The sequence below is a fragment of the Planococcus citri genome, chromosome 3 (genome assembly GCF_950023065.1).
Source record: "Planococcus citri chromosome 3, ihPlaCitr1.1, whole genome shotgun sequence".
NCBI lineage: Eukaryota > Metazoa > Arthropoda > Insecta > Hemiptera > Pseudococcidae > Planococcus > Planococcus citri.
Window position 1 is genome coordinate 62,437,956 of NC_088679.1, and position 17,425 is coordinate 62,455,380.

At 33.9% G+C, this 17,425-nt stretch overlaps 1 protein-coding gene across 3 annotated transcripts in view; it reads left to right on the forward strand.

Moving 5' to 3' along the window:
• Window positions 1-17,425, forward strand: part of sfl (N-deacetylase and N-sulfotransferase sfl) — a 169,767-nt gene that overhangs the window by 8,699 nt on the left and 143,643 nt on the right. The window contains exon 1 of one of the 3 annotated variants that reach the window (XM_065359067.1): window positions 10,128-10,496. The exons of the other annotated variants lie outside the window; for them this stretch is intronic. The gene's annotated coding sequence lies outside the window, so the exon portion shown is untranslated. Of the gene's footprint in view, window positions 1-10,127; window positions 10,497-17,425 lie in introns of those variants that run through there. 3 annotated transcript variants of the gene reach the window in all.

A 17,425-nucleotide genomic window follows, 5' to 3' on the forward strand; every position in this document is an offset into this window, starting at 1 on the left:
AAACCAAAAATAGAAGTCTGATACAATGCAAAAATTTCAAGCGGTTATTCACAATAAATTACGGTAATTTACCAAAAAAATTACGGTAATTTACCAGATTCCAAATTTTAAAAATGTCAGAAAATCCATAGGATTTTTTTCTGAGTTTTCAAGGTCTGAGACTTTGCCAAAAATTCTAACGGTTATTTACAAAAATGATGGTAATTTACCAAAAAAAAATCGTTTTTTTAAAAACCAAAAATAGATATATAGATTCCAAATTAAAAAATGTCAAAAAATCCATAGATTTTTTCTGAGTTTTTTAAAATCTGAGACAATGCAAATAATGGTAATTTACAAAAAAATTACGGTGATTTTCCAAAAATTGCGGTAACTTACCAAAAAGTACGTTTTCTTAAACCAAAAATAGATAGATTCCAAATTTTCAACATTTCAGAAAATCCATGGATTTTTAAGTCAGAGGCAATGTATTAATTCAGGGTATCTAACAGGCAGTGCAAGTAGTGAAAAAGTAGTGATTTTTACAATGGGTAGTGAAAGTAGTGAAAAAGTAGTGAATTCTGTTGAAAAGGTAGTGAAAAAATAATAAAATTCAAATTCGTTCCTTTTTCTCAATTTTTATTCCGTAGAAAAGCGCTCATTTGTCGACTTTTTTAGAGCTCAAATTACACATTTTTGAGAGCTTTTGCCTTCGCTTCGCTCAGGCTGTTTACTCTTTTTCCCCGTGAAAAACTATTGTTCTAATTCAAGAAATGTTCGAAGTTTGAATCAGAAAAAGTAAACTCCTCCCTGCATGAAGAAATTGTTTTTTTTCACTTCTCGAAACATGAATTTTTGAAAGTTTCTGCCCCTCGCTTCGCTCGAGCTCGTTTGCTTTTTTTTCAATTTTAAATTTTTCAAAAAAAAAATCATTTGAATTTCAAAATTTTGAAGCAAAGTAATAAACTTCTTATAATTTACCAATTCATTACACTAAAAAAAAATCATCGTTTTTTACATACATGTACCTTCCTCTCGAAATTAAAAATTTGGTTTGTTAAAAAAAAGTTTATTTACCCAATTTCATTACATGAGCAAAAACCTTTAACGTGAAAAAAAATCAAAAATTGAAATGATACCTAAAATTATATTTTCGACATCCGCTTGCTTGAAAAAAATCTTAGGATGTTGAAGAGACATTGGAAAACTAAAAGTTGAAAATTCTTATGTAAATTTTGCCTCCCCCTGCTCCTTTTTTAAATGAAATCTCTATAGTGTTTAAAAAAATGTCCTGCTAAAGTCCTGATTTTTTATTTTTAAATTTTGTTTGACACTTTGTCTTATAACGAATAAGCTTGTTTATTTGTATTGTTTTTTTCAATAATTTTGATTAAAATTACAAATGCTCTTCCAGTTTCAACTTTTTAAAAAAAATTTTCATGTGAAAAATTTGACTTAGTTAATCTTTGTGTGTGTAGGGGTTGGGGTTGGGGGTCAAATGGATGACATTCTGAAAATTTGGTTGAAAAAAGATAGTGAAAAAGTAGTGATTTTTTCAAAAAAAAATCCGTTAGATACCCGGTAAATGGCAAAATTTGAAATTTCTGTAATTTGTTAATAATAACGGTAATTTACCAAAAATTACGTTTTTTTTTTTACCAACAATAGAAAATAGATAGATTTTAAATTTTAAGAATGTCAGAAATCCCATAGATTTTTTTCTGAGCTTTTAAAAGTCTGAGACAATGTAAAAAATTTTAAAGATCCTCCTCCCCCCCCCCATTTCCAATTTCATACACGATTTTTCTTTTCCAAAAAAAAGTTCTTATGGACGATATTTTTTTGTTGGAAAAATTTTCATTCAAAGGGAGGGGGGGTGAAATCGAATTGATACCATTTGTAATTATTTTATTTTTTTGGGGTGTTTATAATTACAAGATTATTACACCCGTAGAGGGGGGGGTTATATTGGGAGTTGGTGAGTTGATTCCCAAAATGAAAAAAGTGTACGAATTGATTCCCACCTTTTATTTTCAAATGTCCGAATTGATTCCCACCTTTTATTTTCGAGTGCTTTGTGGCCAAACTTCCTTCACAGCAATTCATACACTCGAAAATAAAAGGTGGGAATCAATTCGTATACTCCAAAATAAAAGGTGGGAATCAATTCATACACTCGAAAATAAAAAGTGGGAATCAATTCGTACACTCGAAAATAAAAAGTGGGAATCAATTCGGACACTTTCATTTAAAAAAAAATCAAACGGGAATCAACTCACCTACAGCCGTTATATTTGGTTTGTGAATTTGTTTTTTTTTGTTTTTTCTGATTTAGTAGACACCATGCTTTAGTTTAAAGGTAAAGAAAGTTATGGACCCAAATAATATCATGTCTTCGAATAATGAACCTATTCGCAGTTTAATTCCATAGTCTCCATCGGCGGACTACCAGAATCATCCTACTGGAAAAAACACACTCCATAAATTTCACTCCTACATCGTGAAAATGAAGGAGAATAGCTTTTAAAAATATTTCTTTCCGTTTAGGGCTAAGTAGTCGATATTCTTGCAGACCTTGTAGTTGGTTTTTCTCAAGTCTGATCAGAAAAAGGAAATTAAATTTAACTTTCATTCCCATTGGTCGCAAATTTCCCTAACTGTCAACGTGTTCCAGCGTTCCCCATTCTAGATGACAACCGTCGTCGTTCGTGCCCCCGGTGAGCGAGCACAGCGACGACGCCAGACATGGAAGAAAAAGTTCCCCTGCTGCCTCGTCACCCTTGTGTTTTTTTCAAAATGTGAAAAAAAAACCTACGCCAAACTTTTCGCCTGTGTAGTTTAATTTTTACTCGCGAAATTATAATTTTTCGTTGTTACAGTGTTGTCGCCGCTCGGGCCATTTTTTTTCTCTAAACGTCGCCGTATAGTTGTACGTTTGAGAAATTATTTCGTGTTTTATAAAAACTGACATGGTTTAAAGGTGAAAAACGCTTTTAATTTTGGCCTTTATTTGAAAATCTTATCGTAGTAGGTTGTTTTTCTTTCCTCTTTCTTTCTCATTTCGTTCGTTTTTTCTCTCTGTCGAGCATCTTGTTCTCTTTGTGCTCTTTATTTCGAATCGTGATAAATTTTTCAACGACGGTTCGAAAAGGAGACGAAGTATTTAGGGCTTTTTCTTATCTAAGTTGATGGGTGATTTTTTCCAGCTGAGAATTACATAATGTGTGACGAGTGAAATTATTTCTGTCTGCTTTTTTGGAAAAATTTGATTCATGGACGGAGGCTCGTATACCTAATTTTGAATTGAAGATTTCTCAACTCAACCGATTTGATTTATTGTAAACATAGGGTTAGGGAAGTGAAGTGAAGTGAATCGAATATGAAGATGATTTTGGGAAATTATGAATGAGAACAAATCATTCGGTGCAAATATTGTGTACAAGACAACTTTCGATGTGAAAATTTCACAGCTTTTGGAACTTTCGAATTATCTTGTTCAGCGTAGATTTCATTTGTTTTTCTGTTCATTGGTATCGTATCTATCATATTCATAACTCTAATAAATACAATCCTCTCGGACGAGCACATAACAAAAGCTTACTTATAGTACTATAACCAAGACTCCAAACCTTATAATCCAAAAGTCATACACAATACGACGCGATTTACTGCACGAAACAAAATTGTACGTACAAAACACATCGTCAAATGGATAAAACTTTACCACAAGAGCAACAACAACATAGTTTACATAAGTTTATCAACTAACGTTCATTAAAGTCGCACGTGCCTATGGCCAGATTTCTCCATTTTCCAGCATACGGCTGCAGTGCGACGCTATCTTATCTAATAGCACTTAGAGCATCGTTTCAGAATTTAATTAAATTATCTGCCTTATTTCTCCGCCCCCTTCACTCCGTTTCTGGCTTTATTTCCCATTTCACCCATTTATCGTGCTACGTATACGCGACGAATTGTTCTTACTCTCTTTTGTGAAGCTTTATCGCCATACATGAAAGGACTCGACGACGAGTATTTCAAGACGTCATATTCTCTCGTACTCTTGTTTCTTTTATCTTTAGATTTCGTGCTTTCTTTCGAATCGTTTTCATTTCAAAGTTTCATTCGAAACGGGTAGGTATTGATGTGCATTGAATTTGCCTTACCTACTCGTTTACCAATGATTCTTAAGGAGTGGAAATTTTTTTGAAAATTCGCATTTTGCGAATGTTTTCAGCGATGTTGTTGAGTTACCGATTGTTATTCTTTATTACTCATCAACTCACCCCCCCCCCCTATCCTAAATCTACTTGTCCGAAGAAATTGCCAAGATTTGGATTCGACCACTTCTGCAAACATTTTTGGCTTAATTTTTGTAAAAATTGAGCGTTCTTCTCAATTTTATATTCTTCTTTTTTTTTACAGTGGAAAAAAAACGAAACCAAAGCAAGAAAAAAATTCGAAAATGAAGGGTTTTTGGTTGCCTGAGCTTTTCCTCCTCGTACAAATGTAACATGCACAATCACAGAAAACGAAAACATTTCAAAAATTCCAACTCTCAAAAAGAGCAACCAGCTTGGAATTTTTTTCCATGCTTATACTTTCGACAGAACAGCACAATTCCAACATTTTCGAACGAGTCGACGTCAAAATTATGTTTAATTTTTGAAATATTTCATATAAAACAGGAAACGCATACTAAGAGGTATTTTTAAACGGCATGTCGCCTGTCATCGCACACCTACTGCTAACTGGAGCAGATTAGCTGTCGAAAAGCGTGACATTTTCGTGAAATTCGTATACGATATTAATGGAGATCTTCTTCTTTGACGCCAGATGAAATGATCGGTTCATCAGAGGCGAATTTTTTTCGGATTATTTTGGGCCCATTAAACGAGTAGTCTTGTATTCAAATTTTCATCATCAACACTAAAATTCCACTTGAAAAGCGCCTACTCCCATCGTAGAAACTATCGCGCTACCTACTTGTTCATTTACCGGAGCTTTCATAAAATTCGATTTTTTTTTCGACACATTTTCGTACACGTAGGTAGAAGTAGATAGGTACATATAACGACGACGACGTAGGACTAGGTACTTGTATACGATACGCGCACTTGAGAACACGCTGCTTGTAGCACTCAATCGGCTGACGTGAGTACTTTCCGGCGTAATACTGTCATTCACAAAACAGTCGTCAAACAAAACTTCCACTTTATGAGCTTCGCGTAGACGAAGAGAGGAGACTGAAGAGAGCTCCCTATAATACGCACTCGCACCAGTATCGTATAGCTTTCGCAAGTCAGCAACAATAATAATAAAAATAATATTAAAAAAAGGAGGGTTAACGTGCGTAGTAAAAAACGGAAAGCTATCGATGGGAACTTTCATAGATGATTTCCGTGGATACTGACACGCCGACATTATGAATGTCAATCTAGACAGATTTATTTTCAAATTAAAACGAACTCGTATTTACGACGATCCCTCCTTTCTGTTTGGTTACGTAAACACTCGAATGATACGTAAATGAGCTATTATGTATTTTTCGTTTGCAAAATTGTTTAATTAATACAGCCTCAATTAATTAGGATATTGAAAATAATTTACAATAGATGAAAAGCAAGAAATATAAAATTTTTTATTCGTGAGAAATCCCCTTCCTCCGCTCAATTCAAATCCATAATTTCAAGCCCCAGCGTGGTTTTCGATTTCACCAAAATTTCGAAATTTTTCAAAAACGTGTGAAAATTAATTTAAGCAGCAAAAAATCGAGTTTTGAGTCATTCTAGATCCGTTTGAAGAGTTTATCTTCATTTCAGCCAATTTCCAGGCAGATTCATCAAGTATGTCGGCCTGTAAATCGCCTCAAATATGAATATAAACTGTTTAAACCGATCAAGTATAAGTCACAAGTCGATTTTATAGCCACCCGAATTAATTTCCACCCTTTCTGAAGGAATTTTGAGAATACTGGAGAAATTTGAAAATTGCATTGAGGTATCCAGAATGGCTAAATTAGTAAAACTCGGTTCTGGAGAGTGATATTAGTAGGTATCAGTACTAAATTCACCGAAAGTCGAAAAATCAATTTGGGCAGCTGGAATTTCAGTTTGATTGTTTCAGACCATGCTCTTTTATTTCGAAACTCATGGTCCCGTTTAAATCAGTGGTGGACACGTTGGTAAGTTTCCTTGTCACAGCTTTGTAATCAGATATCGAAAATCCTTTGCTCACCTGGCTATAGGTGCTTAGAAAAAATAAAATCAGCGGTGCTGATTGATGACAAGAAGAGTTGTACTAACCAAACATAATCTACCTATCATTTTATCATTTTGTATGATTCATTTCCGCTTGCGAAAATATTTCAGTCGAGAAAACAAGATAAGTAATGTGTAATACTTCAATAGATTGCCACCTGAGATACTAAAAACTACTAAAAACATTTTCAATTGACCCATTACATATTTTGAATGTTTTTTTTTTTGATGCCATAGCATAAAGTGTTAGAATAGTACTTCAAATTGATGTAAATTTTCGAATAACTGCCACTTGTTTGCAAATTTGAATGTAAGATATTGGAAAGTAGTGTGAATAATTGGTCATTTCATTGGGATTGGTTTCAAGATTGTTTGACGAGTTTTTTCATTTCTCGTTCAGTCCGGCTAAATGCTCCATCAATCCTGCTGGCACGTATAGTTGTGTTCTTTAACAGGAAAAACTCATTGTTTTGCCCACAAAAATTCAATAATGTCAACACAACACAATAGTTTTTACTCTGGCCTGAAAACGAATCGCTAAAGAATTAGATAGAAACTTCCTGTTTCATAGATATCATTTTGTAGCTGCAGTACAATGAATTCTCGATGACTGACGAAAGAAGTATCCTAATCGGGGTGAAAAATTATTGTATTCCAGGCAAGAGGGATTGAAAGAGAACCTCGAAGTACACCTCCAGCAAAAATTTCAGGTTCTTGAAATACATTTTTCGATTTTTGGTGAATTTTCAAAAATACGAATTTGGCTTTTTTCTCATGAGAAAATTCAAAATTCAGGATATCTAACAGGTAGTGAAATTAGTTGAAAAGTAGTGAATTTAGTCAAATAATTAGTAAAAAAAAATGAAAAAATTCAAACGCGCAACAAAAACCTTCAAATAATATTTTCTTCCAATTACAATTTTTTTTTAAATTTCCCTGTGAAAAATTTGATTTTGTAATTTGTAATAGTGGGGGGGGGGGGTGAGGAGAGGTTTAGTGGAGAGGTTTCTGAAAATTTGATTCAAAAAAATAGTGATAAAAGTAGCAAGAAAGTTGTGAAAAAAATCCGTTAAATAACTTGAAAATTTGGCTAGTAGCCTATCTTCAACCATCAGAGTCAATTGGTGATTATTTCGAATCATTCATGGAGCCTTCGGCGGATTTTCAGGGTGTCTACCAGGTAGTGAAAGTAGTGAAAAAGTATAGTGATTTTGAAAGTCGGTAGTGAAAGTAGTAAAAAAGTAGAGAAAAATGAAAAAAAACGGAAAATCCGATTTTCCACACAAGAAAAAATTTGTAAAAAATGGGTCATATGTGTTGACTTTTTTAGAACTTGAATTACATATTTTTGAAAGCTTTTGCCCTTGCTTCGCTCGGGCTATTTGCTCTTCTTTTTCGATATAAAAAACGTATTGTTCAAATTCAAGAAATGTTCGAAGTTTCAATCAGAAAAATACTCCCTTCCTCCATAAAAAAACTTTTTTTTTTGCTTCTTGAAACATGAATTTTTGAAAGCTTTCTTGGTCTCGCTTCACTCGAGCTCGTTTGCTTTTTTTTCAAGTTTGGATTTTTTTAAAAATAATAATTCCGGTTTTAAAATTTTGAAGCAAAAATAATGAACTTTTTCATTTATTATCCAAGTAAACAACGTTTTTATACCCCTCGAACTTTTTCGTAAAATTGGTATCTTTTTTCCAAAGGTTGTTCAAATTTTCCATTATTTTTTTTTTTTTTTTATTTTGAAAAAAGTTCTTTATTCGCCCAATTTTATTACAGTATAACAAGAACCTTAAAAGTGAAAATGAAATAAAAAATTGAAATGGCAAAATTATCTTCTCGACATCCGCTTGCTTGAAAAAAATCTTGAGATGTTTGAAGATATTGGAAAAGCGAAAAATGTCAATGTAAAATTTTGCCTCGTCCACCCCCTCCCCCTCATGAAAAATCCCAAGTGTTTGAAAAATATGTCCTGCTCAAGTCCTGATTTTTCATTTTGAAATTTTGTTGCACTTGACACCCTGAAAAATCACTGCTAGAAATTTTAAAAAATCCTTCATCTTTCATATTTGAAAGAATTTTATTCTCGAAATAGCTGATTTGTCAATTTTTCGAGTTCGCTCATTTTAATGGTTATAAAATCATTGAATTGATTTCAAATTGATGAAAACGTGTACTTACTCCTCTGTAAAAAATTGCAAAGTTCAAACCAAAAAAAAAAGAAAATGAAAAACCGTTCGTGTGGGGAGGGGCGTAAAAATATTTTGGAAGGTAGTGATTTTTTTTTAAAGGTAGTGAAAAGGTAGTGATTTTCGGCTAAAAAATCCCGGTAGACACCCTGATTTTCGAGTTTTACAGTTTAAAAAAAAAAAAAAACGCTGTTGAAAATGAAATTTTAACGCCAATCTCTGATCATGTGAACTGCTGGAGAAAATTTTGCATTAGAACTGGTTCAGAAAGATTTTGAAAATATGTGTCTGAGTCGATCGAAAGGGTCTCAAATATGGTAAATCTGAGTTCATCATGTGCCGAATTTGTACTTCCACTCTACTTAAAGCGTTTTTTTTTTTTTTTTTTTTTTTTTGGAAAACTGGAGAACCTGAAAATCCACTAGTCTGGAGACGCAGGAGGTCGAAAATATGATAAAAATCAAATTTTAGAGGCATTCGCCTCACCCTGTAAGGGTACCACAAAAATGCGATTTCCAATGTCCTGTAAAGGACAAGGAACCACGACGACGACGATAATACATATCAATTTGATCAAATTTCGATTTTTTTCATACGAAATTGGCCTTTAAATTTTTGAAAGATTCGACAAAAATTGAGAAATGAATTTTATTTCAATTCTTGAAATTTTTGCTGCTGTTGTATTTTGAGGTCCTCTTTCAATTCTTTTCTGGATAGATTTTTGTGTCGGCTGGGTTGGAATATTTCCCTTGTGAGTAGTTCGATTGATGAAATTTTTTCAAGAGCCAATTAGGCCTCCAGCGCATAAATCGTTTTATGAACAAATTTTCACTCATCTTCGTTGATATTTTTTTTCAATTAGACTCTACAGTTGTTGAGTAATAAGATCTTTGAAATCCAATGTTGTAATCGCCATCAAATGGCTCCCCTACAATACCAACGGGAAATGAAAACCAAATGTTGGGAAAAACAATATTGAGAGACTGTATTATATGTAGTTACCATCATTGCTGTAGTTTTTTCCCTTCAGAAAACTCGACGAGTTTGTAATGAACTATTCATTATAGTCTTGTGTTTTATGCATCGTATTGAAGGATGAAATGGCCGGATCGTTCTTCAACGAAACCATCTTTAAAACAGATGTATCTATGTGCTGTGCCTGAGTTCGAGCTGTTGCTGCATATGTGTGGATATTTTTCTCCTATGTACATATTTACAATTTGCATTCCCAGTAAACTGACGGCAACGTGTTCCTTCTTTGCTACATATGTAGGTACATTCATTTCGTTATATTTACCTGTCATAATCCATTGCTGGATAGGACGAGGAGAAAAAAAGAAAAAAAATATTATCGAGCAGAACTGTGCTGTGTACATGCACATGTACCTTGAAAAAAAAAACGTTTCGTGTGAGAAAGAAGACTTGTGTAACGAGATGGAAAGGCAGTTGAAGACACCTCGCGAACCTCGACATCGCGTCGGTAAAATGTACGTATGACAGCGTCGTTACGAGTACATACGAGCATACGTAAATTACACATACGAAAGGGCAACACTGATTTCTGGAATTTTGAAGTACATAGGGTGCTGGATAGAAGTGGGCAAAAGAGGATTTTCCGAGACGAGAGCGTAGTACAAGCGAGAGAAGAAGGGTTTGTGTAGTTTGTTGTACTACTAGGTAGGTATGCCGAGTGGTGAAAAACGTGAAAACTCACAGTACGTATTTCTCATTTCTCGCGATAGCAGCTACTTTTGCGGTCTGTGGTGTACGTAGCCTATATTACGTAAACTAGACGTACATTTGTATGTAATTGCGCGTGTTTTTTTTTGTATTCGACGAATATTGTTGTTATTTTTGTTGAAAGGGTTAATTGTTGAAAACGTAAAAATATCGCGGTGTGTTTTGACTCGAAGCGAAAAAACAACAAAGGTTCGAGTTCGCGTGAGATGGTATAATATTCGCGATTTATTGGCCCAGCACGTTGGCAAAAGAAACCAAAAACGAGAGGAATTTTTCGCCTTTGGAATAAATTAAATTTTTCAAACGGAATTAACACCGCCGAAGAGAAGAGGTAATTTTGAAATGTATATCGCTTTGTGTGTGTGTGTTTTGTACAGCTCGACTTCTAAAATGTATTCCGGATCGTAAAGTATTTTATTACCGCGATACGAGTTTGGATTTTTTCCGTTTATTTCTTTAGGGTGGGTAATTTTTCGCGAAAAATTTACGATCTGAGTTTTTAGGCAAGTTTGAATCGTGGTGGAAATTTTTTTTTCGAATGAATTAACACACTGGAAATTGTGTATAGTGTAATTATGGCCTACCTACTACGATGGAGGGAGTTGAATGAACGATGGTACCATTTGCATAAAAGTGTATTTCCTGTGGGTATATTTTGCCTTTAAAAAGATTTTCTTTTGACGACAATAAAATAATTATGAAATTTACCTCGTCTGTTCGCTTTGATGTTTTATAAATTACACGAGATTCGAATGTAGGTAGTACTTTACTTGGTGCTACGTGACGTGGCCGGTATATGGCGATGATAGAGTAGAGTAATACGTCTTGATATCGCACTTCTCCTCCTTCCTGGATCGTATGAATTTCAAGCGTCGGGGTTTTTTTTTTCGCTCCTGGAAAAAAGTGCCGGATTTTTTTTCGCTCTTCATCATTTTATTACTCGGATAAAAGTTGTCCCTTTTATGTCGTTACAATTATCCTCGCCGTTGTGTAGTAGTTTGAAGTCTACGTATACGGGGGAATTTTAATCTAACCCGGAGATGTTTGAAATTATTTGAAACTCGGAGATGGGAATATTCTCGTAATTTTAAATTGAAAATAGCATTTTTTTTCTCTCTTCGCGTCGAAATTAATTCTCTTCGGTGAAGTTTTTAGCCAGCTTTTTTTTTCTAAATACGGGAAATGTAAATGGACTGGTGTTAAGAAATATTTAATAGAAAAGAGAAGAAAAAAAGGTTTTAGTAAGATTGGTTCCTGGATTATCTGGGGTTCAGTGGTGGTGTGATTTTGTGATGAGTTTGAATGGATCTTGAATTTTGATTGTCGTATGCAGATGATGAAAATGGTCAGTTTTGTGAATCGATGCTTGAAAAATTCTCTTGCATGTCATTGTCGAAAATCATCGAATAAGCTGAATTTTTTGTAAAACCTCGTACAATTTACGATAGGGTGGATCGCAAAAAATGTTGGGAGGATTTTTATCTAATTCAGTGGAAACCTTCATTTTGAGTGAGTTGAAATCGGTGAGAATTTTAGCTACGTGGGTGCCTCAGAAGGTGAGATATGAGTTTTCAAATTAGGAGCATTTTCAAAAAAATCGTAAGTTTTTTCGCTGTAGCCTCTACCCAACTGTTTTTGGAAAAATGGATCAATTCCAAAAGATAGTATTGGAAATTCTACGTTGACCTAGGCCACTGCCATCAAAATACAAAACCACTTTTATGGTTCTACTGAGCAGTTGAAAATTTGTAAATTGCTCATTTTTGGGTAAATTCGTGTTTTAAAATTTTTTTCTTCTGAAATATTTCACATTAATCGATGGAAAATTTCTAAAGATGTCATTTCTGAAACTCAGGATATATTTTGGAATGCAGTGGTACGAATTTCTTGGCCGTTATTGCAAATATCAAAAAATCAAAAGAAATGGCCGAAAACTTGTCAAAATTTTTTGGGGTTTTGAAATTCGAGAAAAATGAACAAGAAATTGAGGAGTTGAACGGAAAAAGGGCTTTCGTCAATTTTTTTCTTCAGTTCTGATTTTTACAAATAGACCTACAAATTTTTTCCATGAGCAAACATTTTTTAATTTATTTTTTTTCTATAAGTTATCACTGAACATGGTGGAATTGGTGAAAAGGAAAATTTTAGACCCATTCAGTATGAATTAGAAAAAACAAAAAAAATCGAGAAAGGCCCCTTTTCCATTTAACTTCTCAATTGGCACCACTGCATTCTTAAAATATTCTTCCAGTTTCATAAATGATCACTTTCCATATTTTGGCTTGATTAATGTGAAATATTTCAGAACAAAAAATTTTTATTCACAAATTTACCCGAAAATAAAGCAATTTGAAAATTTTCAATTGTTCAATAAAACCCTGAATAGTCTTGGATTTTGATAGCAATGGCCTAGTTCGACACAGAATCTCAAAAATACTATCTCCATTTTCTCCAAAACAGGTTGGGTTGGGAGTAGAACGAAAAAAAAAACAATTTTTTCGAAAATGCCCCTCTAAAGACCCATATTTTCCCTCCAGTAGCACACATCTGGAGCTGAAAAAATTTCTGAGTGACTTTCTATGTGCTCCAATTTTTTTTTTCAAATTATGAAAATTTGTCCTTTTGAGAATATCAAATAATTTTTCGACCTACATACCAGTGAGAAGCAAAAAGAGCTCATAGCTCATATAATAACTTCGTCTGCAAGAGTGTGTACGAACAAGAATTTAGTACACGTCACACAGCCTTCACAAAAAGGGTAGCTTTAAACAAGTCTTATAAATGTGGAAAATCTCGGGTTAAGATTTACTAAAACAAAAGAGTTAATCTCGGTTTAATTAATTCTACTATGCACCGAAGACATTATCTCATTATTTCATCAAATGAGCGCGAATACAGGATTTGTAAACGTCGCATGCCAATACCTCCTCCTCCTTTTACCCTTATCTCTTCCGTCTTCTCTAACTCGATTTATTAAAAAAATAAACCAAAACACGAGGAAAAAAATAGCAAAAGCTCCGTGTTAACGCCAGAATAAACCCGCTACTTGACGTCAGTTAAATAATAGAATTTTTTCAAATAAAAACCTTTCCTCGTTCGTGTGTGACGTTTGTTTGAATATGGGCTTTTTTAATTTTAAAACCTCGGTTTTACATGCATGTATACGGAAGACAATCCTTGGTATTTTTTTTTTGTTTACATCCCTTGACTGATACGTGCATTTTTATTCTAATGCTACCGCTAAAATTTTGGATGTGGAATTTCTGCCGAGAGGAAATTTTCTTTTTTGAGAGAGATGGAAAAAGAAAGGAGACAACGAATTTTCACGTGTTACAAATTTTTCAAAATTCAAGTTTTAAAAACGTATTTTGAATTTTTTCAGGCACCCGAAAGTTGTGATTTTTTTGTATTCATCTGTGAAGTGAAATTTGGAATAATTCCATTATGCCTTGTGCACTTTGTAATTTTAACTATCAATAATTAAAAGATGATTTTTTTTTCTTTGTTTCAGGTGAGTACTGATTTTCAAACAAGATATTTAAAAATAAGAAGAACTGAAAAAGTATGTACCTCTCATGTTTATTATTCGAATTCTGACCAGAAATTGAAACGTTGGATCAAAAAATTTTCGCGAACTTCAATTGATTTTTTTTTTCAATTTGGAGTCTCGATTTCTTGTTGAGATACTTTTTTTTTGGTCCTCTTGTGAACATGATTCTTCTCGTGTCAATGGATAATTACTGATTAGTAGTATTGGCCCATTTTTCATTTGAAAAATACCCTTTTAAGTCGACGTGAAAAAGGGTTATCACATCACTTTCTAACGAAGCATACCTCAGCACTCCTCATTGAAAACTCGTAGTTTTCGCCACGTCGATCATATTTTGGGGATGGGAATTTCGCTTATATTTGCCACTCGTTCGCACAGATCGTTTCACTTGGAATCTCATTATCAAGCTTAGCGACGCTGTTAACAGCTAAATGCTTTTAAAAGTGGTAGAAGAGGTTGAGCGTCTTCGACGATGAAATTTTTAGGTAGTACGTGTGTTCCCCCTCTGCTCTACCTTACGCTAGCATACGCGTGATTCGCGCCAAAAGATACAGATATAGGAAAAGCAGCAGGAGTACAGGAGGAGGAAACCTAAGCGATAGATTCTCCTTGCACATATTAAGCATACTTACGAAAATGTATCATTTATACGTATACGACTTTACGCTACACCACACCACCGCATGTCAGCGCCGCACAAGATGAAAAAGTGATTTTTCATTAAATCTCTCACCCATCGACTAATACGATGTGAAAATTTAATATCCCATATAAAGCGCATAATCTTGTATAAAGTTAAACGCGCCAACTTTCCGCCCAAGAAGATTATCAGTAACTTTTTTCATTTCCTAACTTTTACTCACTCTTTACCACTCACTGGGTGTAAACTTCAGCCAGCCTTGATGCAGCGCTATCTTCAGCTTTCCGCTCGTCGTAATCTGGATCGTGTCAGCTTAGCATAGAAGATAAGGAACTAGAGGAAGTAATAGGGTGCGATATTTAATGCTGAAAATCAGTGGTTGTGGTTGCTGCAGCTGATAAGCGAGGCTCTTGATGTTCATTTTACATGAAGATATAGAGCAGTTGGCCACGTTATCTCATTTCTGTCCTTCTTGGGAAACAACGAAATTGATAAATTTCCACAATATCAACTACAATCTCGAGCCAAAAGAGTTCCTATGAAAGTATTCAACACACAGACTGGTGTATTTTTTTAACATCCTTTTGACAAGCTAACATTCAATTAACGAGAGGCTCGTTTAAATATTCATTTTATCGTTAATTTTCCTTCCGCGTGCATACAACAACTTCAAACAACATTCACTCTATGCGAAGGAAAAACAAATTCTCAAATATCTACCTAGTTTAGAATAAACCGCAAACAAAGAGACCATACCTACGAGGAAAAGGGTCATAAAGGCGGCGGTTTTAGCAACAATTTCAAAACCTCTCATAGAGTGTTAAAAGCATTCCATCCGATTTGTACCTACTGATTTCCTCGTAAACGAAACTCTGTCGGCTTAATAACGATATCATCAAAGCAAAATATCGTTATTTATACGTAGACGACGACATACTTTCAACGCCACTCAGGGTAATACCGTCGTAAGGCTCGCTGTACACTGTACAGTACCTTAAAATTATGTATACTTTTATCTGTACATGAATATGTAACCGAAAGATAATCTTCATTTTAACGTCTAGTTTTAAATTCACTCCTGAAATTATTAATTTGATTCTGTTTCTGTAAAATTGGAAGGAATACGATCTAATCCAATTGAATAATTTGATTATAGAAGGAGGTGGACAGAAAACCGCAATAAATCCATTTTTGTTTTTGGGGGGGGGATCGGGAAAAACGGTAAAGAGGGGAATGTTTGAGGGAGTCAAGTTTCAAAATTGGTGTCAAATGAAGGGGGTAGGGTACCACGAACAAACTTTCCTCTCAATTTCGAAATTTCGGTCACCTAGGTTAGCAGGGAGAGGAAAAGTAAAATGAGTTACTTATTGCGTTTTGAACGCTTAATTTTTTTGTGTGTTTTTCTGAGAAAAAAAACGTACATATTTTATATTGGAAAAATTTGAAAAATTATAGCAAAAAGTATGTTCATTTGAACAATCGTAATGAAAAATAATAATAATGAAAACCGATTCACACATGGATCCTCAGCGAGGCAATTGCAGCTGTTCTCTTCTTCGTCGTCATCAGAAGCACAGACATGATTATCCAATGATTGGATATCCATGATATCGCGGGTTCGCGGTAATACGTTAGCTCATCAAGGTTTATGTATTAGGTAATTTGAATAACTATACTAATTGTAATAAAGGAAATGATCGAGATACTTGAACCAAAACACAAATGAATGATTACAGTAATTTAATTATTTAATTTTTAACTTAATTTCATTTGAAAAGAATTATAATTTAAAAATATGATCACAATTCATTCCCTATTTGACCCAAGGATGGTCTAGTTTCTGTAGGTGTCTCTCTGTGGTGGAAGAAAATGTAATAAAATTCAATTAGCGATCCTATGAAAGGTTTACCATAACTAAACATTGAAACAAACAAATAGTTAGCCGATATTAAATCTATTCAACCAGACAGCTGGTTTATTCGCCTTTTTCTAAAATTTCAAGTTTTGATTTTAGAAAAACTGCAGGAAAATCTTACTCTTTCCTAAAAATTGAGGTTTTTTGACAGAAATTGTCAAAAAATAACACTATTGGCTATACTTAGAATTGTCAAAATCTCGTTTTTTGCACAAAAATTCCCTAATAATAAAAAATTTTCTTACCAGGAGTCGGAGATCACTTCCTTTGTGCCTGTTTCAGATTGGCTTCCCATTGATTTCTAGGATATATTATTCATTGCTGGAACATCTGATAGTCCTCCCACATAACTTTTACTTCATAGGTATTACATAAAAGAAAAAAATAGTATCAGTATAATTTTGATAAATCATATTTTTACAGCTACATATAATGATTATACTCACTCATTGTCAATGTATAAAGTTCTTTCTTGGTCAGATTGTAATACACTACTGCAACTTTCCTGAATTGATGATATGTCACTGTTTCATTTGAGAAAAAATAGAAGAAGAATAGAATTAGCTTAATTGCTTTTATTCATCTATAATATTGTAAAACTTTTGAATTCAAATAATTACCCAAATCTGCTTGATGTATCAAGAACACTTGATTCAATCATCAATTATTCATGGTGGTCACTTTTGTCTGTCACCCCAAAACATCCTCTAAATAATAAATTGAATATTAATTTACATATTTCTCACTAATTTATAGTCAATTAGTAAGTTCTTCCCATAGATTATTTGAAATTTATCTGGAAAAATCGACGATGTGGTGCTTATTGATATTCTCGATGAGTTGTATGTCAAAAAAGATTCTCGAGATTTGAAATCAAATCGCTGATTTTCGAAACAATGACTTCAACTTTGGAAACAGCTGTTTCAGCATGCTTGAAGGCGGCGCTTATACTTACCAAAAAAATCTTGAACAAAACAGATACAAATAGAGACCAATGGCGAAGTGACCGGAGGGGGGGTGACTGCCCCCCTCCGTGGTTTTGGAGTTGCCAAACTTTCCTGAGCAAAATTTTTCATGTTATGCAAAATTTAAAGTATGTCTGTTTTTGTTTAAAGAATAAATTAGTAAATTTTCAGGGTGCGTCTTCATTTCATC